Source organism: Halichoerus grypus, chromosome 8, assembly GCF_964656455.1.
Source record: "Halichoerus grypus chromosome 8, mHalGry1.hap1.1, whole genome shotgun sequence".
Classification (NCBI taxonomy): Eukaryota; Metazoa; Chordata; class Mammalia; order Carnivora; family Phocidae; genus Halichoerus; species Halichoerus grypus.
The window spans coordinates 24,129,032-24,156,767 of NC_135719.1; the positions used below are offsets into that span (position 1 = coordinate 24,129,032).

A 27,736-nucleotide genomic window follows, 5' to 3' on the forward strand; every position below is an offset into this window, starting at 1 on the left:
TTAACATATAATGTTACATTAGTTTCAGATGTACAACATAGTAATCAAAATTTCTATACATTACTCAGTGCTTATCACAGTAAGTGTAGTCACCATCATCACCATACAATGTCATTACAATCTTATTGACTATATTCCCTATGGTGTACTTTTCATCTCAGAGAATTACTTATTTTATAACAGGAAGTTTGTACCTCTAAATCCTCTTTATCTATTTCACCCATCCTCCCACCCACTTCCCCTTTGGTGACCACCAGTTTGTTCTCTGTATTTAAGAGTCTGGATTTTGTTTGTTTCTTTGTTCACTTATTTTGTTTCTAGATTTCTCAGATGATTTAAGTGAAATCATATGGTATCACATCTCAAGCACTCCTCTACCATCCCTCGCCATGTGGCAGGCCCTGTTCTATGAGTGGGTACAGGACAGTAACAAAACAGAGGAAAGTCCCAGATTTCATAATCATGAGACTCAGGGACAATAAGTAACTTCCTTTCAGTCACATGTTAGTAAGGAACACACTATGAATCTGACCTCAGGTCTGTATTCCTCTAAAACTTTGCTCTACCCACCCTCCAACAACTACTAGAAAAGCAATGTGATCTGGAGACCATATAAAATATAGAGATTCTCCCAAATCAATACATGAACTCAGTTCAAGGTGTTTTTGTTTTCTGAGCGGGAACTGATCTGCAGAAGGCAGATTAACTACCATCTTATTTGAATACTTTTCTTTATAATAACCACCCTCTGCTGGATTGTGATCCTTCACAAGCAGGGTCTTGGAACAAGCAATTTGGAAAGCAGCAGGAAGGCAGAACCAACTGCACTCCACCCTGGGATCTGAGGTCCACTCCAGTGAGGGAGCCGAAGCTCATAAGATAGCTTCAAACACTCTTTCAAAGAGGCCCTTTCTCTGTCCTTTAAGTACCATGCGAAATTCAAAGGTTTAAAACTCCAATCCATACCGCATCCTTGGGTTTCCTGTGTGAAGAAATAATAATAAGATAAATAGATTCCTTTATTGTTTCTTGGGAATTCAGCCTGTGCCTCTAGAGGAAAAGGCTTGTGGCCAATGCATTATAAAAATAGCTGAGATATATTTTTAGGAAAGAAATAATGGACAAGCAGGCACCCATCATTAGCTGTTGGCAACAATAAGAGATCAAAGAGGTCAGAGAGTATGGGTTGGAATTCTTTCTACAAATAAAGAGAAATCAAATGACGTAGAGTTAAATTTTCATTAACTTTTTTTTTTTTTTTTTTTGCTGAAGAGAAGCCCAAAGATTTTCTATTTTCAGACATAAAATGTCGTGGAAATTCTTCCGTCGTCAAGTGTAGATAAGGCATTTGTGATATACTTCTGGGAAGGACATGTGGCGATATGCCAAAAACTCTGGAAATCTTCCAAAGAAACACAACTCACCTTTCTGGGGCAGTCACTACACTCAGCAGTCAACAATTGATTTTATTTATAAACAAACACAGATATGCTATGGAGTGTGATGCAAAATATGCCCAAGTTTCTCACTACCAGTGAGTGGCTCCTTGAACCATACCCGGAAGCCCTCTGAGTTGTGATTTCACGTTTTTCTTCTTTAGGAATGACTGATTCAGGGGAAAAGCTGATCTGTGGTGGACATAGCTGCATATACCTTAGCCATTCCTTGAAACAGCAGGCTACCAGCCCAACAAAGCCAGCCTGGCCGTGAGTTCTCAGAACAGCCTTTTGGAAAAACAAAACAAAACCGAAAACCAAAGTGAAGGACATCCACTCAATAGAGACTGGCTTCAAAAACGGTCAGCTTGAAAGTGTGAAACTCAATCATTTGGCTGTTTTACATTTTAGCCCATCAGATGGCAAATACATTTTGCCAGGGTGGTTTTGAATTGTGTGAATGAATTGACTGCCTTGTTATTTTGCATGGATGGCCCTGGCCAACTGAGGATTACGGTCAAAGGAACTAACTACACAGGTCCTCCTTCTCTGTTGCAGATTTTGACCCTTCACAGTGCATTTACAGGGAAGGAATTTCGAATGAACATTAAAAACCTATGACATTAGGAGGGCAAGGTGGCAGATTAAACAAATAAATCTTAAATTTTCCCCTTCTCAATACTCCCTTAGAATATTTTTTTTTCTTTTTAAAAAGATTTTATTTATTTGACAGAGAGAGACATAGTGAGAGAGGGAACACAAGCAGGGGGAGTGGGAGAGGAAGAAGCAGGCTTCCCACGGAGCAGGGAGCCCGACACGGGGCTCGATCCCAGGACCCCGGGATCATGACCTGAGCTGAAGGCAGATGCTTAAAGACTGAGCCACCCAGGTGCCCCTCCCTTAAAATATTTTTAAAACACAAACCTGCAACGAGAGCAGCCACCAAATCGTGCGATAAAAAGTGGGTGGACGAGTGACAACAGGCAGAGCAAACCTGAGATAGTCAAACGCCAAGGCACAAGTAGGAGAAATGGAGGTCAACCCAACCACCAGTGAGAATAAAATGCAGAATCTTCCAGAAAATAAAAAATGCTCATGGATGTGAACTCCATGCACCTTTGCAATTGCAAACGAAGAGGGGCGGAGACAGAAAAGATCACGTCTAAAGAATCAGAAAGCAGAATGTCTTAAGACTTCTCAAAAGGGATTCTGGAAGAAAGAAGACAAAACTATGAAGGAAAATTATTTCCAACCTAAAATCCATTCAAACTCAAACTGCCAAAATGAGCAAAGAATAAAGAATTTCAGGAATGCAAAATCTCAAAGACTGCATCCCCTTAAGATGCTAATAGACAATGTGCTCCACACCGTCGGAATAAATCAAGAAAGAGGAGCACACAGGATGCAGGACAAAGACGATCCCACAAGAGAAGAGCAACGAGAAGGCCCGGATGGTGGTGAAGGATGCAGGGTCTGGCTCAGAGCTCAGTGACTCAAGAGATAGACAAGGGGAAGGTTGTGTTAGTAAACTTCCTGCTGTCACTTAGACGAGCTTTGTAACCCTGGGACTAAAGACCCGGGAGAGCCTGGCTCCGGGTCTCACCTGGCTTTTACTTGTCCAAAGTACAGGCTCTGCACTCCATTCCCCACTGCCTGGAGTTACTGAACACGTGTCTTCCACCCCACAGAAGAGCCCAGAGCACTGCATTCCCCAAGGTCTGTGTCCCCACCAGACACCTAGTGTGTGACACCCCCCCGGTTCTGCCAGATCCCCAGACCTGGGGCTCTAGTTCCCAGGACTCTCAAGACCCTGCCTGCTGACGTCCCCTACACTTGGTGAATCCAGGCTGATCCACAGACTCTTCACCCATCATCTCCCATCTTTTCGTAAGAGCAACCCTGTCTTGTCCTCATGTACCTTGGCTCGTGCCGGCTACATAGGTGCCCAAGCCCAAACAGTAGATTGTTTTCAGCTAGTATGTAGGTGGCTAAAATATAAAGAAATATAAAGGAATGATTAACACAAATGTTGGGGATGGAGAAGTAGAGGAATCGGTCTGGGAAAGAAGACGGGCAGGTACCCCAGGCCCTTGTAAAGTTCTAGATCTTTATCTTCATGGTGGACTCATGGTGTTTACTTTAGGACTATTCTTCCAACCATCTGTGTTGACTTTACTATTATGCTTTCAGCCATACTATAAGTTTCTGTACTTCTCTACATACATTTCATCATATTTTTTAAAACCTCATGGCATTATTACAAAACATGAAATAGGATAAATGACTCATTGAAAAACATCCTGAGAAATAGGGAAGGGTGTGGGGATGTACTTTTAAAGCATGATTTGTCAACGCAGATCATTTTTTTAAATGCCAAAGTATATATGGTTTGGTTTGGGAACCAAATGAACACCAGCAATTAAATTTATGTCTCAGCATCAAAATGGCATCTTTCTACTAGGGAAAAAAAAACCCTGCTGGGGTGCCTGGCTATCTCAGTGGGTGGAGCATGTGATTCTTGATCTCAGGGTTGTGAGTTCAAGCCCCATGTTGGGTGTTGAGATAACTTAAAAAAAAAACTTTTGTAAAAAAACACTTCTTTTATAGCCTGATATATAGAATTCTTTCACTGTACTTTAAAAAAGGTTAACTGCTTTCTCATCATCATTTTTGAATTTTGATTTAAATGACGAAACAGGAGACGCTGTTATTCTGGTTACTTTTCCAAAACCATATGGCAGCGCACCTGCGTGGCTCAGTCAGTTAAGCAGCTGACTCTTGGTTTCAGCTCAGGTCGTGATCTCAGGCTCATGGGATCCAGCCCCGCATTGGGCTCTGTGCTCAGCGGGGTTTCTGCTTGTGGGCTTCTCCCTCTGCCTCGCCCTGCACTTGTGTGCTCTCTCTCACTTTCACTTTCTCTCAAATAAATAAATAAATCTTAAAAAAAAAAAAACATATGGTAAGCTCATCTAGTAAATGCTATAAATGGCCTCAGTTTGCAGACTGGATGCTCACCCTCAGATGAATTATCATGTTTGTGTACCAACAGGAATAATAATTACAATGAATTCAAACACTTCAAATATGTTTAAATTCATGAGTTTATAATGATACCAAGTTTAAAAAACACTCATTGTCACCTCTTAAGAATGGCAGGGAGCTAACTCATTATTCTGAAAATAGCCAAGTAAAGAGAAAGAATCAAACACTAATCCTGTTTTCCCAATAAAACTGTACCACAGGGTAAATGAGTGACTAATAAGGGGAAATTTCTCCTTTCAGGAGTATCCTAGGTAATAAATGAGGAAGAATGACAGAATGAAAATATCAGCATTTTACAACCCAAAGTGATAAAGGATCAGAGCCCCATGGCCTCTAACAAGACAGCAAGAGCCACCAGACACAGGGGGTCTCCTGACAGAGGCACTAACATGACCTACGAATTCATCTTGCAAAAAATAGAAATAAAAATAAAAATAAATAAAACCCTAATCATATCCATTCTTTAGATCGAACTATGAGTTTACAGGAAATACAGCCAGAACAACATAGAAAGAGTACTTTGAGATGGAATCAGAAAACTCCAGACCGTGGAAAATTCTACAGGACAAGCAACATGGTTTCTTCATTAAATAACAGCAAGGAAGCAGGGGTGGGAGGGCAACTGCAATGAGAGTATAATTCAAACAAAGACACTGTAAAAAATTTATGAGGCCATCTGGAACATCTGAACACTGACTAGATATTTAATAATATTGTTCAGTTGTAAGTGAGATCATGGTATGCTACTTATGTATATACAAAAGAAACTTTACCTTTGAGAAACATCTGCTCAAATACTATAGGTGAATGAGTTGCTGTCGAGGACGTGCCTCAAAATAACTCAGGGCAGTGGAAGTGGGTGAATATGGCTATAAGATGGCGCAGGATGGCTATCAGTCTACAGGTGTGGCAGCTGGTGATGGTTCCATAGGATTTGCTATGTTATTCTCTTTAGTTTTCTATTTTTTGATATTTTTATAAGAGAAATTTTTACAATTTTGCCTCAAATAAAATGAGAAATTACATGTGTGATATATGATAGGCAAAGGGATTCTGACATTAATACAAAAATAGTTCTTACCTGGGGCACCTGGGTGGCTCAGTCGGTTAAGCATCTGCCTTCGGCTCAGGTCATGATCTCAGGGTCCTGGGATGGAGCCCCGTGTCGGGCTCCCTGCTCCACGGGAAGTCTGCTTCTCCCTCTGCCCCATGCCCCCGGCCCCCTGCTCATGCTCTCTCTCTCTCAAATAAATAAATAAAACCTATTTTTAAAAAATACTTCTTATCTATAAATGAGAAAAAGAACAACCCTAATATAAAAACACAAAGAATACGCACATGCTTCACAAAAAGAAAAATACATATGGCCAAAGAATACATCGGAAAAAAAGTTTGAACTTCTTAATATTTAAAGAAATGCAAGGAGTGAGCATAATTCTGGGAGGAAGGTAAAGGAGAATCACCTGACTTCTCAGAGATCAAATAGAGAAGAAGGAAGAGCCGGCACCCAAATGAGCCCCTTGCGATACACTGCACACTAAACTTTGTATTTGGAGGTAATTGCGTGTATGTGTATGAAATTTATGAACGCCAAGAGGATAAGTTTAAACAAAAGTATCCATTTGTGCACATTCTTACTTCATTAACCACAGAACTATGTGATAAAACTGGGCCAATAATTTTAACCTAAAAAAAAGAGAGCTCTTCAAAATTATCTGAAGGCTATAGTGATACCCTGCACCGGCATTCTGCCTAGGATTCTAATGCTATATCGGAAAGTAAAAATATTCTCAAAAAACAACCTTAAGGGGCGCCTGGATGGCTCAGTCATTTAAGCATCTGCCTTCGGTTCAGGTTGTGATCCCAGGGTCATGGGATCAAGCCCCACGTCGGGCTCCCTGCTCCTTGGAGAGCCTACTTCTCCCTCTCCCTCTGCCTGCCACTCTGCCTACTTGTGCTCTATCTCTCTGTCAAATAAATAAATAAATAAATCTTAAAAAAAAAAAAAAAAACCTTAAAACCAACATAAAGGGTGTTGGCCATGCTAAGGACAATTCTTCAACATGTGGAAGGTCACCAAACAGTCTCTAAAGGTGTTTGAAGCTCTCTCTTTGGGAGATAGACAATAAAAAAAGAAAGCAAAATAAATAAGATGACTTTAGATTGTTTTACGTGCCACAGAAACAACAAAAGTGTCATGTCGTACAAGTGACTAGGAGAGAGGTCTTTTTAGGTAAGGTGTTCAGGGAGAACTTTTCCCAGGAGGTGACATTTGAGCTGACATCTGAATGACAAGGAGCCAATCTTGCAAAAGATTTGGGGGTAGAATATTCTAGATAGAGGGAACAGCAAATGCAAAGGTCCTGAGCTGGAAGCACCCAAGGTGGAGGTAAGGAACCACAGACGATAGAGCAGGCCATGTGGCTATAGCACAATACAAATGAAGAGGGCCCAAGATGAGCTCAGGAATGAGGGCAAGGATCATTTATGGGGGCCCGATGAGTAAGTCAGAGGGAGGTACTTAGATATTATGAGTTGGTGAGAGCCCTTCAAGTATTTCAAGCAGGGGATGGCACAATCTGGTTTGTGTACCACAAAGCTCCCCCAACATGCTGCACGGAGTGGAGGCCATAGAAAGGGAAGATGAGCAAGCTTGGAATGAGAAAGCCCACCTCAGAGGCAGCTGCAGAGAGCCCAGGAAGAGACGAGGCCAGCTGGGCCAGCATGGCAGCAGGAAGAGAAAGAAGCCTAATCACATGCTTTGGAGGTAGAGGAGACAGAACCTTCTGGTAGACTGCTTGTAGCAAGTGAGGTAATTAGAGAAATAAAATGATGGCACTTGGGCTTTTAAGTGAATAAAACGATGGATGGAAGGGCTATTTACTGGGTAGAAATGACAGAGGAGAAACAGGAAGAAGGGAGAACAGAGTTCTGTGTGATAACCAAGGTATGGAAACAACCTCAGTGTCTGTCAGCAGGTGAATGAACCAAGAAGAGGTGATGTATGCACACAATGGAATACTATGCAGCTTTTAAAAAGGAGGAAATTCTGCCATTTGCAACCATTTGGATGAAGCTGGAGGGCATTATGGTAAGTGAAATAAGCCAGACAGAGAAAGACAAATACTGTATGGTATCATTTGTAGGTGGAATCCTAAAAAAAAAAAAGTCTAACAAAGGAACAGAATACAAAATATGGCTACTAGGGGCTGGGGGTGGGAGAAATAGGGAACAGTTTGTAAAAGGATACAAACTTGCAGTTGTAAGATGAATAAGGTCTGAGGATCTAATGTATAACATGGTGACAATTGTTGACAGCACTGTGTAGAATTGAAATTTGCTGAGAGTATAGAAATTGAATGTTCTCACCAAAAAAAGGGGGGGTGGGGGGGTAAATATGTAAGGTGAGGAGATGTGTTCATTACCTAGATGGGAGGAATGCTTTCACAATGTATACATATGCCAAATCATCACATTGTATACTCTAAATATCTTATAATTTTATTTATCAATTATACCTCAATAAACCCTAAAAAAAGTTCTGCCTTGGCCATTTTGTCTCAGATGACTATAATCGTAGACCCCATGGAGATGTCAAGTGGACAGTTTAATAAGAGCTTGCAGCTCCCAGGAGAAGGCAGACCTGGAGATTTAAATGTAGGAGTCACCAGCACAGAGATGATAATTAAACAATCGGACTGAGTAAGATCCCGTAAGGAGAGAAGGGAGATAAAAAAGGAGACAGTATTGAGAACCAAGAGGTAGGCACTCCGGTCTTTAGAGAACCAAATAAAGTCAAAAACGGAATTTAAAGTAATAGAAGTGACTTTAATGTTCATTTGATTCTTTTCTCTCTGAAAAATGATTTGTTAATGATTTTAAAATAAACAAATCTAAGCAAATATCCCTGATGTGTGTTCTACCAGCCTGGCAGCCCTCAGTCATCCCCGATTCCAGAAAATGAGCCTCAGTTTTTCCTCCATGCCTTCCCATGCACCTCCACCATCCCTGATGAGCCTCCAAGTCATTTAGTTGTGTGCTATTTTCCGCTTCCAAAATTTGAAGCCAAACGTAACATTGAAAACGTAACAAGAAATCGACAGGACGATGGGGCCATTAGGAATGCTGCTCATGTGTATTATCTGTTCTAATTTAATTTCTCTGGTGTAAACAAAGACCATTTGAACAGTATGAACTGAAATCTGGGCAGAGTGTAAGTAAGCAGCCGCCAGCAGTTAATGATGTTATGTATTTCTCTAGCAACTAGGCTTCAAGCTAAAGGAAGTGTGGACAGGGGCGCCTGGGTGGCTCAGTTGGTTGGGCGTCTGCCTTCGGCTCAGGTCGTGATCCTGGAGTCCCGGGATCGAGTCCCACATCGGGCTCCCTGCTCCGCGGGGAAGCCTGCTTCTCCCTCTCCTACTCCCCCTGCTTGTGGTCCCTCTCTCGCTGTGTCTCTCTCTGTCAAATAAATAAATAAAATCTTTAAAAAAAAAAAAAAAAAAAAAAAAAGGAAGTGTGGACAACTCTAATTCAGTTTAATGTCCCCTTCTCCTTAGCTTGTCTTTCCTTTCTGTTTTGTCCTCTGCCAAGCTGGGTGCAAGGGACACTGCTGAAGTTCTTCATAGACCGATCTGGGAATTGCCCTGTAATAGTTAATTTCATCCATCCACTTGGCTCAGCTATGGCCCAGTTTTGGGGGCAAGCACCAGTCTAGATATTGCTGTGAAGGTATTATTTTTTAATGTGATGAACATTTAACTAAGTAGACTTTGAGTAAAGCAGATTACCCTCCATAATGTGGGTGGGTCCTATCCAATCAGTTGAAGGCCTTAAGAGCAAAGACCAGTTTCCCAAAACCAAAGAAGCAATTCTGCCTCAAGACTACAACACAGAAACCCTGCCTGAGTTTCCAGCCTGCAAGCTTCAAAGTCAAGAATTGAACATCAAGCCTTCCAGATTGATGGATGGATGGATAAACAGAGAGACAGAGGTAGATGATAGATAGATGAAAGATGATAGATAGATAGATAGATAGATAGATAGATAGATAGATATCCTATTGGCTCTGTTTCTCTGGGGAACTCTGACTAAGAGTAAACTTCAGAATCATGTGAACAAGTGCTATAAATCCCAAGCCTCGGGAAAGAGACAAGGATGAGCTGCACCTGCTTGCCACTTCTAAGCTTAATGTGGTTGTCAAATCAGTATGAGAATGCTTTTACAAGAATCCAAGAGCTTTGTCTGTAGTGTTATCTGTAATAGTAAAGTAAATAGATTTTAGGAAATCTAAATTTTATACTAAGGAGACATCTAGAAGAGAATGAGAGCATGACCCCTCAATTCTGGCATAGTATTTCCTTGGCTGAGGTTTTTCTGTCAGTTAATTTCTGATACAAGAAACCAAATGGCTCTCAGTGCTCACAATATTCAAATTTTTACATAAAATTAACATACCCCCCCAACTCAGTTGAGGATTTAGAACTCTATTGGAATAAACAATAGATTATAGTTGCATGACCTATTTTGGTTAAAGAAAAAAGTAAATACACACCACCCATAATCACATAGCCAACGCCATCTTAAACCTTTGGTTCAATTTTCAAAGAGAATCACATTCCATTCAAAGCACGTGCTCAGGCTTCAGTGAACTTTCTACTTTGGGTCAAATTTGGAGCCAGATGGTCCCAGTTTTAAGGAAATCTCAGGTGTCTAGGAAGGACAGTGGGGAAGTAGAAAAGGTCTGATGACATAGGTGGGAAGGCATGTGATTTAATGGAAAGTCCACTGAATTTGGGAGTCAAGAACTCTATAGACTGCCTCTTCTACCCTGTAGTTATCTGGCTTCAAGAAAGGCCATTACCCCACTGAACCTCCATTTCCCCATCTCTAAAATGGGACAATAGTATTTATGTAACCTTCCTCACAGTTTTGTTGTGATAATCAAATGGGATAAGTGTGTTCAAGTATTTTATACTGCACTTTCCCCATATGATGACCCAGCACAGAAGGGTTAGTGGTGGCAGCCACTCTGGACAACAGTATGGAGGTTCCTCAAAAAGTTGAAAATAGAACTACCATGTGATCCAGCAAATGCACTACATTTACCCCAAAGATACAAATGTAGGGATCTGAAGGGGCACATGCACCCCGATGTTTATAGCAGCAATATCCACAATAGCCAAACTGTGGAAAGAGCCAAGATGTCCATCGACAGATGAATGGATAAAGAAGATGTGGAATATATATACAATGGAATATTATGCAGCCATCAAAAGGAATGAAATCTTGCCATTTGCAACGACTTGGATGGAACTGGAGGGTATCATGCTGAGCGAAATAAGTCAATCAGAGAAAGACATGTATCATATGACCTCACTGATATGAGGAATTCTTAATCTCAGGAAACAAACTGAGGGTTGCTGGAGTGGTGGGGTGTGGGAGGGATGGGGTGGCTGGGTGATAGACATTGGGGAGGGTATGTGCTACGGTGAGCGCTGTGAATTGTGTAAGACTGTTGAATCACAGACCTGTACCTCTGAAAAAAATAATACATTATATGTTAAAAAAAAAAGAAGAAGAAGAAGAAGATAGCAGGAAGGGAAGAATGAAGGGGGGGTAAATTGGAGGGAGAGACGAACCATGAGAGACTATGGACTCTGAAAAACAAACTGAGGGTTCTAGAGGGGAGGGGGGTAGAGGAATGGGTTAGCCTGGTGATGGGTATTAAAGAGGGCATGTTCTGCATGAAAAAAAAAAGAAGGGTTAGTGGTTTAGTTTAAGCAAAAATTCCAGAAAGGGATTCCTTGTTCCTTTTTTTTTTTTTTAAGATTTTATTTATTTGAGAGAGAAACAGCACAAGCAGGTGGGAGGGATAGAGGGAGAGGGAGAAGCAGGCTCCCAGCCAAGCAGGGAGCCCCACGTGGGGCTTGATCCCAGGACCCTAGGATCATGATCTGAGCCGAAGGCAGATGCTTAACTGACTGAGCCACCCAGGTGCCCTTCCTTACTCCTTATTAATCACACAATGTGCAAACTTCCAGAAGAGACAAGCTCCCTTCTGGTTGTGCCCTACTTGGTGATTCAGACTGGCTCTTTCATCTTTGGACCCAGGAGATCACAAAGAGTATTATATAGTCACAGTGACCTCATCAAGCTGAAGCACGGGGCCTTTTCCCATATGGTCAAGGATGGTGTGTCTGGATGGCAGGGGGGGTCAGGACTGACTCAGTCTGAGAGGTAGAAGGTTTGCTTTCAGAGCCAAGTTTTAGGGTTTTCTCTCTTTTCTCCCACTGGCTGATGGAAGTATATGAACTCTCTGTGGGTATCTGTGCATCCCAAGTATGACAAACCCCTGCTTCTCCTCAATCAGGCACAGATATTTTAGAAGATTCCAAAGCTTGGTTTAATGCGATATTGCTATAGTTTCTTCAATTGATACCACTTCCCCCAGAATCTACTTATTTCTTAAAAATATTTACTTATTTATTATTGAGAAAGAGAGTGCGAGCGAGGGGAGGGGCACAGGGAGAGAGCATCCAAGCAGACTCCGGCTGAGGGTGGAGCCCAACCCGGGGCTCGATCTCATGACCCATGAGATCAGGACCTGAGCCGAAATCAAGAGTCAGTTGCTTAACTGACTAAGCCACCCAGGCGCCCTGAAATCTACTTATTTTATCCCAGAGACATAGGCACTAACTTGCTTTCCTGGAAGGACCAGAAGCCATAAAAAGGTTGAAACCATGGGCATGGGGGGAGGGTTCTCTTCAAAGAAACAGAAGCCACCGTTAGAGGCTATCCACTGGACCAGGACTGAAGCCAGTGCCCAGTACAGGGGGGTCAGTGAGCAAACGGCTGGATAGGAATGGTCAGAAAACATGGCTGAAAACCCAAGAATAAGTAACAGGTAACCTCTGCCAAGGACTTCAATCTACCAGGTTCCCTGACGAGCATTTAACATGCTTCCTTTCATTTAATCTTCATTTAAATAGTGTAAGGTGGGTACTCCTGTTATCCCCAATTTATAGATAAGGAAACTGATGCTGAAGGTGGATGTGTCTAGGCCAAGGTAGTATAAATGGCAGAAAAGGATTCCAAAGCCAGGTTGCCTGAACCCATACTGTCTGCTGCCTCCCCAGGATCTTAACAACCTCTCTATTACAAGTCCCATTTATTTTGACCATCATAAGAGTTTTCTCAAATCACCCACTCAGTGACCCAAATGAATCACAGCCAACCTAAAATTGGGGGTTTTGGGGGGGTGGGTATTTATTTATTTTTTTAAGTAATTTCTACATCCAACATGGGGCTCAAACTCATGACCCCAAGATCAAGAGTCATATGCTCTACTGACAGAGCCAGGCAGGTGCCCCCCCCAAAGCTAAAATTGTTGATCAAGGATCAGTAAGCAGGAAAGGTGATGTATCGGAGCAGTTGGTGGAGAGGAACCGCTCCCTTGTACCAAATGGCATCTATTTGGCCCAGGGTTTATGTTAGCCAAGTCTCACTCTTCAGAGCTATAGCCAAACACTTGGTGGGTAGTACCAGAGGGCTATGTCCGCCAGTCACCCCCGATGTATAAGGTCTTAATAGGCTACTTTTTGCCAATATGTACTGAAATATAGCTAGAGGAGCATCCTTGCATCCAATGTAAAGAGAATGTCAAGCCTAAGCAAAGCAAAGGCTCTTCCATCAAATAAATGAGAAATAATAAAAGCTCTCATCTCGTAGATAATTACAATTGCCGCCTGGGTAGCTAATGCCTTCAGATCAGATGGCTAGTGGTATCACTCTCAGAAGGGAGAGTTAACTAAGTGTTTCACTGATGGTTTTCAGATGGGCCTTGGGCTGCCCCAAGGAGGTACCAGGGATCCAAGGCCAACGAAAACCTTCGGATTTACCCCCACTGAAGGAAGGCATGGGGCATGCTTCCAGGTAAAACTCATAAGATGGGAACGAAGGCAAATAAGGGGAGTGTTTGCCACCCCATGTCCTCTGGTTTGGAGAGACTGCGCTGGACACCAGGAGAATAATGATTTCGCTAACATCGTATGGCTCTGCAACAATATCTTCACCCTGTCCTGTTCAAAAAGGCATCAGGGGTTCTCCTGCTCCTTCCACCCCTGCTCAGCTGTAGTCTCCCCACAAGCTCGCGGGGGTCAGAGCACATCAAGTTATGACGGGAGCTTCCACCAGAAGCAGGCAGCGGGGGCCCACGCACATAGCCATGTGAACCGCAGTGACAGGCTCATTTAGAAACAAATTAGGGGTTAAGTAAAAAGTGCGTGACGAAGGCAAAACCGAGTTTCCCTTTCCCCCTTCCTGTCGGTTAGAATTAGAAAGTGCCTATGAGCAGCGTGTGTCAAGAATACGAACGTGAGATGTCATTTCGGCTGCCTCTAATTGAAGCCAGGATAAATGGAGTGGAAAGGCAGCGTCTAATCCAATCAAAACATGAAAAAGGTATTTTGACATGTAAATTACAAACTTCCTGTGTATTTTGTCTCCCCAATTACACCCTCCCCTGTCATGTTTTTTTTAAATTATATCTTAATCTCCCAGTCTCTTAATAATTATGTCATCATTCTTGGGCCCTGAACACTGTGTAATGGTATTTTATGGGATATGCCATTCATTATTAACTAAACTCACTCTCTGTCCCCAGTGATACCGTATCTCATGGTGTTCAAATATGCCTGGTGTCAGCTTCCGCTTTGTAAATGCTACAGCAGTTCCACTCTGCTTCACGATTACATGCAAGTAAGTTTATGAAGCACTTTTGGACAGTTAATCCGACTCATCGGTATTTTATGTGGGGATACCCGACACCTTTTTTTTTTTTAATGGGATGGGCGATGGGTTTAAAATATAAATCTCTTATCATCGGCGCTCATTAAAATAGTGCCATGCACAGAGATTTTACTGCTGCTCTTAACGAACTAGCCAATATTGAGATCACAAGAAGAAGTCAGATAGCAAAGAAAAATGACAGTTGGATATGCAGAGGACAGTTCTACTGTGCTGGTGGGAGGCTCTGGGAAATCCTGCTACAAGTCATCTCTGAGCAGGAGAAAACCTGAAAGATCACCTGGCCTAGGGCCCTGGATTTACAGCTAAGAAAAATGCCAGCAACCACGTAAGAGTTCTCGGTCTCTCTCTGTTCACCGGAGGCAGAAACAGAAAGAGGGCCCCAGGGTGCCAACTGGCCTACACCGGGGTCCCCTTGGCCCCTGCCCCAGAGCCCAGGGGTGATATTTGAGAGCCAGTGCAGGGTCTCTTGGGCCACTGGTGAAGCACAAATGAAGCATCTCTGGGGAAGTCACCAAAGGCTTGGGCCAGGACAGCAATATACACGAGCAGCCGATAAAACCAAAAGTCACCACTGAACAGTCTTCACTTCCAAGGGGTCCTGATTTCTTCAAATCTTTTATTAAAGGGCTTGTTCACCCAGGGCACCTGGGTGGTGCAATTGATTAAGCACCCGACTCTTGGTTTCAGCTCGGGTCGTGATCTCAGGGTCGTGAGATCCAGCCCTGCGTCAGGCTCTGCACTCAGTGTGGAGTCTGCTTGGGACTCTCTCTCCCTCTTCCTCTGCCCCTCCCCCTGCACTCTAGCAGTCTCTCTCTCTCTAAATTTTTTTTTTTTTTTAAAGGGGGCACTTATGTACTCTTAGAGCAAGTGGAGCAAAAATAGGAATTGGGTTCAGAAGGATGACGTTCTAATCCTGGATGTGCTACATCTAAGTTCTTACCCTTGGGGCAGTCACTGGGCTTCTCTGGCTCAGCCTCAGGATGCTCACCTGCAGAACAGAGGCAATAATACTGTCACTTCTACGGGGGTAAATGCGAGCGGACTTCATTCCTTGTCTATGGTCTGCCCACATGCACTGGAGCGCCTGGGTGGCTCAGTCGGTTGAGCAGCCGACTCTTGGTTTCAGCTCGGGTCGTGATCTCAGGGTCGTGAGATCGAGCCCGTCGGGTTCTGTGCTGGGCGTGGAGCCCGCCTAAGATTCTTTCTCTCCCTCTCCCTCTGCCCCTCCACCCCCACCGTGCACACAAGCACTTTCTCTCTAAAAAAATAAATAAGTAAATAAAAATAAAAACTAAATAACCAACACAGCAGAATATGCTGTCGCTAGTTGCACACCAGAAACTAATGTAACATTGTGTGTCAATGATACAAATAAATAAATAAGAAAGAAAAGGAAGGAAGGAAGGAAAGGGAAGGGAGGGAGGAAGGAAGGAAGATTGCTAACCATTCCCCCCCAAAAAACTAAATACCCAAAACTAGAATATTACATAGTCAAGGATAGTCAAGAACCCTGGTCTAGGCCCCTGTTCTGCCGTTTATTAGCCCCCTCACCTCAGTTTCTCCTTTTTAAAAAAAATAGGTCTAACAGTGTACCTCCCAGGGTTAAAATGAGGTAATGTGGGACTACTTTACCAGGTGCAAGATGGTCGAAATATGTCACCTACCACTTGCTCATGGGCAAGTTGTTGAGACCACATCAATTACCACATTGCGTCATTTGGCTGAACCCAACAATCAGCCTTCAACAACCGGGAGAGCCAGAAACAACAGACATGCCCGGAAATGTTCCATTTAGAGTGCCCTCCGACAAATCCCTCTGAACGAGAAGGAAGTGGGTTGTTCTTTTTCATTTAAATCTGTGAGTACAGGAGGGCTTGAGGGGCAGCCTTGCCCACCCACCTACACAGGTGTGGAAGGGAGGTTTTGGATACCGGCAGGCAGGGAGCAACTTCCCTCTTTAAGCTTCTTCAAGTAACAATGATGCCCGGCCCTGTGGAAATTCAGAAATCATAAAGACACGCTATCTGTCCTTAAGTCCAGAAGCAGAAATAAGAGCTGTAGGAAAATTATCCCTAATTCAAAAGAGAAAGTGAGAAATGTTCCACAGGAGTTGCCAACAAGGTTCCAGGAAGATATTTTAGTGCAATCCTAACCTTTACTGTATCGGAAAGTTATCAAAGAAGTAAATGGAAGCCTATCCCAGTAGGAAAATAACTCAAAGAAAGAAAGAATAGTGGCTAAAATGAATTCTCCCATGTTTTAAAAATGGCAGATACAGAAGTTTGAACCACAAATAGTGATCTTACATCTTGGAGGGTGTTATATAAATGGGCCAGAGATAACCTCTTTGTATTGTCCTAAAATTGTCCCCATGCTCTTCTTTGAATCAGTCTAGAACTGTTAGCCCAAAGTCTGCAGGCACCAAATTCAAGTTCTTCACATCCAATTGCTTTAAATGTCCAGATAAACACACCTTTAGCCATTTAAAGCCTACCTATTCTGCATACCCCACAAAACTGCATCTTCCAACCATAGATAAGACCCACCACTGCTGCCTTTCAAAGCTCTCTGACCTACAGACTCCTCACCTGGCTGCTAAGCAACATCATCTAGATACATAAGGCCTCTCTCTCATTCCCCTCTCCCCTGGGAATCCCTTCCAGGGTGATAATTTCACACCAGACTCTGGAAGGTCTCTTGCTGGGAGAAATCTCCCCTCTCACACAACCCTGTCCAAACACTACCCAGTAAAGTGTGTTATATGTTACTGCCTGTCCTGGTCCTGTCTTCTCCTTGATCAGCTCTGAAATCTTCACGCTTGCTGCAGGGAGTTTCTTAGTCTGTTTGGACGGCTCTGACAGAATACCACAGGCGGGGGGCACCTGGGTGGCTCAGGCGGTTAGGTGTCCGACTCTTGATTTCGGTTCAGGTCATATCTCAAAGTCATGAGATCAAGCCTGTGTTGGGCTCCGCACTTAGCAGGGAGTCTGCTTAAGGTTCTCCTCTCCCTCTGCCCCCCACCCCAAATAAATATGTAAATCTTTAAAAACAAAAAAAGAATACCATAGACTGAGTGGCTTATAAATGACAGACATTTCTTTTTGACAGTTCTGGAGGCTGGAAGTCCAAGATTAAAGCGCCAGCAGATTCAGTGTCTGGTGAGGGACCACTTCCTCATTCATAGATGGCTGTCCTCTCATGTGTCCGGGCCAGATGGAGCTCTCTAGGGTCTCTTGTATAAGGTCTCTAATTCCCACCGAAAGGCACCACCTCCAAATACCAACACATTGGGGATTCGGTTTCAAAATAGGAATTTTGGCAGGGGAACGGACATAACATTCAGTCTATAGCAGAGGGAAACCACAATCTAATGGAACCAAGACTGGACTTGGAATCACAATCAGAATGTGAATCCCAGCTCCAACCAGGGACCTGCTCTGTGGACTCATGTCAGTTACTCACCCCTTTGAGTTTCCCATTGTCTCCTTGTGAAGTGAAGATGCCTGCCTCACAGCGTCACTGTGGCCAAGACACTGTTAATACATGACGGGGAGCCTGAAGAAGAGCTCAACAGGGCATCAGCAAACCATGAGGCATCTTCCTGTGTGTGCTAGCAAAATTCCAATGTTGGATCTATGGGGAAATAATGTCTGAGGTAACAGTAAGTATCTAGTCCCTGAAAAATGACACTCCATAGAGCTTAGGAAGGAAGTACCTTCAAAGCTTGGGAAACACCACGTTGGAGTCCTGTTCTAGTCCCATAAAGATGACCAGCCACCAGTGGGCCGAAACCAGTGATGCTGTCTTCCCTACTTCTCAAGGGGAGTCTCCTATTCCTAAGCCTGGTATCTGTTTGTCTGGAAGCCTAGGTGAAACTGGGGCCCCACAGGTGATCCATTAGTTCTTCCGGTTTCTGGCGCCCATTTCAAGGCCCCAGCCCAGGTAAGTAGAGCAGTGACATGCTCCTATCAAGGGCAGACCTGATCCTGACATTTGCCAGCTATTGACCATGTTGGTCAGCTCATACCCTCCTCCATTTTGTTCCTGGTAACCTGGGTGACCATTGCCTAGACATCCCTGTATGTCAGTATGTTCCATGCCACAGATCAAGCCCTTGTCAGGGAACACAGTTTTAACCTTGTCTCTTGCTTCAAGATCAATGATGTCCAAGAGATCTCTCTATGATGAAAATGTTCTGTGCTATCCAATATGGTAGACACTAGCCACACTAAGGACTTGAAATGTGACTAGTGTGACTAAGGGACTGAATTTCTAATTGTATTTACTTTTATTTGGTTTAAACAGTCCTACGTAGCTAGTGACTACCAATGGGACAACACAGTTCTAGAGTTTGTATGTTTGGATGCTCCTATGCAATTCTCTAACTCCATCTAGTTTTCCTTGCTTTCTCACACCCCAGCCAACGTCCTCTCAAGTCTTAGAGCTCCCAGACTGGGAGCTTAACTAGTTTAATCCAGTTATCACTTTTTCTATTAGACATGCATTTCCAAGGTCATTAGTGCATCACAAGCTATCAGATGGAAGCCTTGAATGAGCAAACACTGTGTACATTGAACATCCTGTATGCAAAGCCCAGGGAGTTTAAGCAACAGGGATCCAGCCCTAAGAAAACTTGCCTTGGATAATGGACAATGGGTCTTGATGATGGTGACAGTAGTGGGGAAGAGAAGCCAGATTCTGGATATATTTTGAAAGCAAACTGGCTTTGAATTGACTTGAATGTGGTGAACACAAGAGATGATGACGTAGAGGAATCAAAGAGAATCCTGGGAGTTAGAGCCTGCAGGAGAGAGCCAGCCCTACCAGAGATTGGACAATGGTGAGAAATACAGAAAATGGCTCAAAGTTTGTGGTTCCCAAGCTCCTGAGCCCTACCTAATGTTATCTACCAATTCTCCAGACATAACCACTCCCCAGGCTGCTTTTTTTCACAGCCCTGAGAATTTGCTCTGCTCATTACAGTCCTGAGGCTTTTGCTCATGTCTACACTCCACACACCCCCTGGAAAGCCCTGTCTTCATTTCCATCCTACATTATTCAAGGATAGGCTTCCTAGTGAATCACTTTGTCTCTAATCTTGACCTCTTCTAATGCTCCCATCCATTGACATTGTTCTTCCCACTTTACTGATATCATTTTTCTGCCTAAAACCCTGTGATGAGCTGTAGAGTATACATTCTAGCATGCCATATGTACAAAACAAGTCCCAAACTCATTAGCACCCTCTATGAAACATTCCCTAGGCACCCACTGAGGAATTAATGACCCCCTTCTATGATACTTCTGTAGCTTATTTCACTTCCCACACTACATTATTTTCTCTAAATCCCTGTGATACTTAAACCCTGACCCTGATACATGGTAGATAATCAATAAGATATTTATTGAAATGTTAAATCCTCCATTTAGAATTTTACAGCCTTTCGATTGTTTTGTCTTAGCCCCATCTTCCAGAAGGTATAGTCCAGAAGTTGCAAATGCAAATATCTACAGGATCCAATTAGGGGAGGCAAATAAATAAATACAATGAGGTACATACAATAGGGAATAGTGGGGCTTGTGGCAAAGCACAAGCTTATGGCCTACCTAAAAGTATTCTAATGAGAAAATAATTACTGTGTCAGCCAAACAAAATGTTCTAGGGTAAAACTGATCCACAGGCAGGGTAGCCCCCTGAACAGGTAGATCACCACTTCTGCTCTAATTTTTAATATAATAAAGAATCCTTCCCACTGGTATGGAATTTGTGCGCTTTGTAAAGTTATTTGTAACTTACAGGGCAAGGGGATAAGTAAATAGAGAACTCCTCAGGAGAAATTACCATGAGATATCCCCAAGAAGTAGTTGAGAGCTCCAAATTCCCCTGCCAACCCTTCCATCAGCCCCCTTGTTGCAAATAACTAGCACAATGGATACCACTCCCTTTTTAGCTCTGAAACATTCTTGAAGCTACTCTTCCTGCCAACACCGCAGGGGCAACAAAGACTCACCAGTGCCATGGTGGGCCTCGGAGGCAGCTACTGGAGGCCAAGGGGCTGGGCTAAAAAAAACAAAACAAAACAAAACAAAAAAAAAACAGCGCATGGACAGAAAGATCCCGATGCCCATCCCCAGCAATAAATAACAAGCACAAGCCACATTTTTCCCTAGTGCATGGGAGACAGCGGCCACTTCCTGGATCTTCTGCAGTAAAGTACACATCAGGCAGAGGAAGTGGTTAATGAACATGCTCTGGTTAGAACCAGAACCCTGAGTACCTAAGGACCGAGAGGTTGAACAACCTGCAGTTGGTAACCCACAGCCTGAAAGAGGGAGTGAAGATAGTGGAATGCCTCAAGGATGAGACAAGAGAATCCAGACAGGACACAAAGGGTCATGTGCCCTGGGTAAGTCCCTAGGGAAGAGGGATTGGGAGCTGAGGCCAGAACCGCACTGAGTATTGAATATCGTTCATAGTGTTTAACTGACTTACATTAACTGAAAGGTAAATGATTTAGAACACACTCGGTACCTACACTTTGACCGTCAAAACAATACCCTTAATAGCATGGGGTTCATGGTTTACCCAAATCTATGAGTTTCTCCACAATTTTTACCTGGGTACCCAACTGGCTGCTGAATGAACAGAGGGCATGCCCTCTGCCCTGCCATGTCTTAGAACCACTCCTTCTCTAGTGGCATTGCTTTCAGAGCTTGTTTTTATCAGCGAAATCTTTAAATGGAACTCAGTATGAAAAGAGGGGCAAGCTACAGTGCTCTGCAGGAAGAAGTACCAGGCGCTGTAATCAACACACTCTCTCCGCCTCTCCTTCCCCATTCTCCGTTCTTCCATCCCCAACCCAGGCAGCCCCAGGAGGCTCTGAGGGGGCCCCTCCACCCTTAGAAGATTTGCTCCGGAGACTCCTCCATGACAGCTGTGCTGCATATGCCGTGGGCTTTCTCATCCATAATCAGTGGCTTTCCAGGTGCCTCTACCTAGGATGTCTGATTTTAGCCACTCAGAAATAAAGTTGTTGAAACTGACCTAATCTCTCTCCACCTGAGAATTCCAGATCCTCCCCTACGCACTCCCAAAGCAAACTAGCTGCCAATCAAGCCTCTATGGTATTCAGAGTATTTCAGAAGCATTCTCTCATTTGAGCATTATCTAATTAGTCTCTCCTAATGGGATATGAGGGAAAGGGAACCGGCATCCCCACTCCCACTCAGCGGGAGGAAAGACGTCTCCAGGAGGAGACCCTGCCTGGAGCTCGTGCCCATTCCTCTGATTCTCTCATCTATAATTCAAGGCAGCCTTGGGACTCAGGAAGCTGTGTGTCTAGGTTGCCTCACCCTGTGCGTAGCTGTCCATTTTAAAGAAGTAAACCTTCCCATACACCACCACTCCCAGCCTTACACCCCGTCTCATGGAGATCTCCCCAACATGGAAATCAAGCTTACCAGCACCTTGCCTTGGCCAATATCCATGCCTAAATTCTTATTCCCCTGCCCCACCTCAAATTATTTTCCCAACTTGTGCCTGACATTGGTTTCCCCAAATCCCACCACTTCCTACTTCTCAGGGCTCACACTCTCTACCTGCAGCTTTAAGCCCTGGATCCTCTCACGTTGACCTTGGTTTCTCTTATTGGTAATGATTTAATGATCTGCCTGCACTACTCAGATTATGAATGAAGTTGCCATCCAGGTAGTCTTAGTGGGCCTCCAGTGGATGTGCCCTGCCCCTAGGGCCCCACCTGGCTGGAACTTCTATAAGATGTCAGCCTCCTCCAAGGGGACAGACGTACCTTCCCAAAGCCCACTTTAGCCTTATGCCCTCAGTATTTATAAAGGGCATAGGAGTAAGGTTAGAAATATGCCTTTCAAGCTGTTGTTGCAAACACCATTCATTAGTAAATATATAATACAGAATAAAAAGTCTCTCAGCTGATGTCTTCTTTTAACAGACTAATAAAGCATTGCTTATTATGTATTGATTTTTTTACTGTCTCAATGTTTTAAAAGAACTTAAGGAAGCTTCTGGTGATGCATACAACATAGCTAGATAAAAATGATGTGAAATTAATAAAAACAATGAAGGGAAAATAAGAAAGAATGGTCAAGACTGAGTATCATTTGCAAAATATGGGCAGTGAAATTTTATGCATTTGAAATGGTTGAGTATCAAAACACCAAAATTGGTGTCGAGGAGGAGAAAAGAAATACCCCACATATCATATGGGAAGAACAATAGCATCTATGTCAGGTCCTCTCCAAAAGGCTCAACCATATGTTGGATAAGGCACATAGTTCTCAACAACATCATTACAGGAAATCGACCAGTGAGGTTCAAGGAGTTGTTTCTCATGGTGCCCTAAGAGAAAACACAGGTGTGCTATGCCAGAGTGCATTTCAGGGTCAATTCTGTCCATGGCCCATGGAAGCAGTCCTCCAACGGTTTGTTCTTCATATATTTGGAAACTGTGTTGTTAGGTACATATTTAGAAATGTTCTTTTGGGGAACTGATTGTTTTATCAGTATGAAATGACCCTTTATCTCTGATAATATATATTTTTTGCTCTGAAATCTACTTTATCTAATATTATTATAGCCACTCCACTTCTTTTGTTTAACTAGTGCTAGCATGATATACCTTTTTCCATCCTTTCACTCTGCTAATAGTATAAGAGCTTCACAACAAAACAATTCCATGTCTCCATTTATACTAGTGTTATTATACATTACACTTCCACATATGTTATAAACCCCACAATATATTTTTATTTTTCACTTAAACACTTATCTTTTAAAAACATTTCTATAATAAGAAAGAGACAATCTGTTATATTTGCCCACATACTTACCAATTCCAAGCGTCTCTGTTCCTTTGTGTAGATCCAGACTTCCTTCTCATACCACTTTCCTTCTGCCTGTAAGATGTTCTTTAACATTTCTTGTTATGCTACTGATGAATTGTTTTAGTATTTTGTGTCTAAAAAAGTTCTAATTTCATCTTCATTTTTGAAAGCAATTTTGCTGGCTTAACAGATCTTTTTTCTTTCACTACTTTGACACCTGCCGCTCGTCCATCTTCTGATTTGCCTCGTTCCTGATGAAGAATCCGCTGTCATCCTTAACTCTGCTGCCCTGTACACAGTGTGTCTTTTTACTCTGACCTCTCTTTAGACTTTTTATCACTGGTTTTGAGCAATTTGATTATGATGGACTTTGGTATAATTTTCTCCACGTGGCTTTTGATTGGCGGTTTCCTGAGATTCTTGGATCTGTCAGTTTAGAATTGTCATCATATTTAGGAAATTTGGAACTCTTGCTTCCTCCAAGATCTTTGTTGTTCCCTCCCCATCCAATTACATGTATACCATTGGAATTTTTCCCCAAACTGATGTTCACTCTTCCCCCCTCCCATTTTTAGATGATTCTGTTTCATTCTGAAGAGTTGCTATTGGTCTGTCTTCAAGTTCATGATTTTTTTCTTCTTTAATGTCTAATCTGACATTTATCTCATCCAGTGTATTTTTCTTTATTTCATACATGGTGGGTCTTTTTAAAATATATTTTATATGTTAAGTCTTTCTTCTAGCTTCTTGGACATATGGAATAATTATAACCATTAAATACCCTTGTCTAGGAAGTCTATCATCTGTGCTATTTCTGTATCAGTTCTGATTGATTTTTTTCCTCCTCGTTATGGTTCAGATATTTCTGCTTCTTTGTATGACTGGTAGTTTTTGAGTGGACACAGAACAGTATGAATTTTATTGTTTATAGCTGGATTTTTTTTTAGTATAAATATTCTTGAACTCTGCTCTGGTATGCAGTTAAGTTACTTAAAAAATAGCTTAATTCTTTTATGTCTTGCTTTTCAGATTGGTTAGCTCAAAAAAGCATTTAGCATGGGGCTATTTTTCCCCACTTACTTCAGACATACTGAATAAGACAATATACTTCTGAATACTATATATTATGCTTAGTGAATTATGAGGTTTTCTGCTCTGGCTGGTGGTAAGAGGAATTGTTCTGGGCGCTGTGGGAGTCCTGGGGGTTATTAGTTCTAATATTTTTGGGTCTGTCTTTCCAAAACCTCAGGTAATTTCCTCACACACATGTGCTAATCAATCACAATTACAGACCCAAGGGGGACTCACTACAGATATCCAGAGTATTCTCTCTCTCTCTCTCAGTACAGATATCCAGAGTATATTCTCCTCCCCCACACACCTCTCTCTCTTCCTCTTTCTCTCTCTCTCTAGCTTTCTCCTGTCTGGTACTCTACCTTTAGTTGCCCTGGCATCTCTGAGTCCCCATCTCCATCTTCTCCACTCAGGAAGCCCTCTGAGCATTACCTGGATTTCCCTTCCCTCAGTACAGCCTGGAAATTCTCTCAGGTGGTAAGCTGGGGGCAATTATAGGATTCACCTAGTTTGTTTCCCTTCTTTCAGGGACCCCTGTCCTTCACTGCCTGAATCCAATGTCTTGAAAATCATTATTTCATATATCTAGTCTGAGTTTTGTTTTTTGTTTTTTTTTTTTGTAGTTATCTCAGGTAAATCTGGTCCATGTTACTTCACCTTGGCCAGGAGCAGAAATCCTAGTGACCTTTTCTTGACTCATAAAAATGAAATCAGACATCTGATTTCCATTCCACCAGCCAGCAAGAAGTGCCTCACAAAGCTTTGTGCTCAACTGCAGTGGTCTTCTTGTAAGCTCTGGTTTTTCTCGTTAATTATGTCCTCCTCTCTTACTTGGTTGGGTCTTCCCCTATTACTCTCTTTTCTTCCTTCTCTCTTTTCCTACATTTTTCCTTTTCTCTCTGGGTTTTTTTTCCCCTTTGTTTCATCTTTCTCCTTCTCTCTCTTCTCCTTTCAGACATCCAGCAAACATTCCCTGCCACTAGGCAACAGGTTCTAAGCTAGTCTTCGAGGGTCAAAGATGAATAAGACAAACTCTGGTCTTCAATGAGCATTTAATTTTATTCCTTAAAAACAGGTCTGAAACCAATTAGGGGGTTAAAAACACTATCATTCAGCTTAGTGCAATAGATAGAGTGTACACTTTTCAGATGATGTGACACCTCATCATTATTTGACTTTAAGCAAGCCCCTTGACTCTCAGTTTCCATGGTCAGAAATTTCTAATTTCTCACAAGACTGCAGTAAAGACTGAATGAGCTCATGTTTGGGGAGTGCTCTTCACAGTTCCTGGTACCTAGTAGCTATTCAATAAATATTGGTTTTTCTTTCCCTCTTCTGCCTTTTCCAAGAGAACAATGCTCTTTATAAATCCATGTTCTTTCCATTATATGGAAAAAATAAAAAGTCATATAGGCCAAAATTCATGATTGGTTCCATGACCATGAGTCTGTCACATGTACATTGAGTGCTCAGCTAGAATAATGCAGTTACCATAGAGTTCAAAATAAAGTCAGTCATTTAAGGTGAGAGGGTAAATCCAGTTCCTGTGACTCCACTTTGGCCAGAAGTGGAGTTTTTCCCTCACAAAAAGTGGAGTTTTCCCCTTTCCTGGACCCTCACATGGTGTGACACCATCACCCGGACTCATGACTGTTGGTTTCAGGAATGCAACCAAAAAAACAGCAGCCTGAGGATGTTAGAGTCATGTGCCTTTGACAAATTGGTAACCTGTGGCATTTATTTATTTATCAGGTTCATTTAAAGTGACTATTCAAGAGAGTGCCTATGTAAGAGGAAATGAGGGAGGAAAGATTCTAACCAAAGCATGAAAAATGCCCCAAGTTGAGATGCATTTTTTTTTTTATTCTGGAGAAACTGACCTTACACTAACCTGCTATAAAAAGAGAAGCCAATCAGGCAGATTCATAGGCCAGGAAAAACCACCACAGCAAAAAGCCTAGGTTGGTAAAGGTAGGGCTTCAAAACACTGTCATGGCATCCCAAGGCAATGAGGATACAAGTTGAAGTTAAAGTCATGGTCTGCCTGCTCTATTTTCCCCCACAATTCCCTGCTTCCCATCCTTCTCCCATGGTCTGTTAGTCTCATTTTCCAAATGGGCCACTTGCCATGGCACCTTTAAGCCTTTGCTCTTGCTATCCCCTCTGCCTGGAGCACCCTTCCTGCCTCTTCACTAGGTCAGCCCTGGTTCCTCTTTAAGACCCAAGCATAAAGCTCCTCTCCAGGAAACTTTTCCTGACTCCCTCACTTTCGCCCTCCAGGCTCCATTAAGTCTTCCCAAAGATGCAGCGACAATAAAGTAGAAAAGGAAAGACTAGCACAGGCCAAGAAGGCAAATTTATCCAGTAGTTTCATTCGGCTTCTGTGGAAAGATGGAATGAAGTCGTTTGAGATGCTAATCCCTAAAAGGATTCTGAACAACAGAGAGATTTTCCCATAGGATCAGAGTCTAGCCTCTACTTAGCAGTTTCACAATGGGGGAGTGGCTGGAATGAAATCCGCGTCTGAAATGCCGGGTGTTAGGAGACACACGCAGGCAAAATATTACAGTTATGCATAATAAAGTGGCCCCTGCTGAGTCCAACGCATACACCGATGCACAGCAAAAACGCCTTTTACAACCCCCTTTAATAAGCACCTCCTCTTCTCTGTCCCCCGCTTTTATGACAGGTCACAGACAACTACCAGAAAACTGCACGGCAACATGACAAACATCATCACAATTAAGAAGCCATTTTTCTTTTTGTCCTGGGGGTACAGAGATCTCACTGCAGGAAAACAGAGCCCGTGTGATTCGGTGTAAATTCATACAAGTGCATACGCTCACAGCATACAAATGCAGGAGAAAAGAGCCACGGGCACGAGCTCATTGTGCAGACAGATCATTTACGCATCCAATTAGGTGAGAGGAGAAATCAGAACATCCAATGACTTCACCTCATGTAGTCTAAGTTGTTCTTTCCCTTCCAAACCCATTTTCAGGATGAAGACCGCCTTGACCGTATGCAAGCCAATACTTCACGTGGGCACTTACTGTCCAGCTTGTCGTTCACGTCCAAAGTTGGACTCTTTCTCAGGATGCATCCTTTCACCCATCAAGTACGTTATATGTAGTACATTTAGGTATTTTCTCAGAAAAAAATAATCGGCTGAGAAGGAGTTCTGTTTTCATTGTTTCAATAATTTTCAGGTGGGATTTTAAAACACATTTCGCCAAGTGCTTGCTTATCATTCAAACTGGTTTGTAAATTTGGGGTTATAAATCATGTCAGTGCTGACTGAAGTAACTGAGCAATAAACAAGTAGAGGACGGTATTTTTTAAGTCTTAATAAATCCAGCAAATAGTCTATACACTGTCGGTCGTGAAGCTGGATGGAAGTCCAACGCATATGCGTAGCTCCCACTTCCCATGCTACTTGCTTTATATTTTAAATAGCCCTCCCTTCTTAAATGGCGGTGAGAAATGGCCACCTGTATTTTATGGCTAAGACAAAAGTC

The 27,736-nt window shown here is 42.7% G+C and overlaps 2 long non-coding RNA genes across 2 annotated transcripts; one reads left to right on the forward strand and one right to left on the reverse strand.

Annotated features, from left to right (window-relative positions):
* LOC144382857 (uncharacterized) lies at window positions 1-24,148 on the reverse strand. The gene is made up of 3 exons (XR_013450303.1): window positions 23,151-24,148; window positions 20,297-20,346; window positions 1-982 (listed from the first exon to the last, which is right to left on the reverse strand). It is a non-coding gene; the product is annotated as an uncharacterized LOC144382857 (long non-coding RNA).
* Window positions 20,526-27,396, forward strand: LOC144382858 (uncharacterized). The gene is made up of 2 exons (XR_013450304.1): window positions 20,526-20,692; window positions 26,908-27,396. It is a non-coding gene; the product is annotated as an uncharacterized LOC144382858 (long non-coding RNA).
* Window positions 27,397-27,736: the final 340 nt, after the last annotated feature.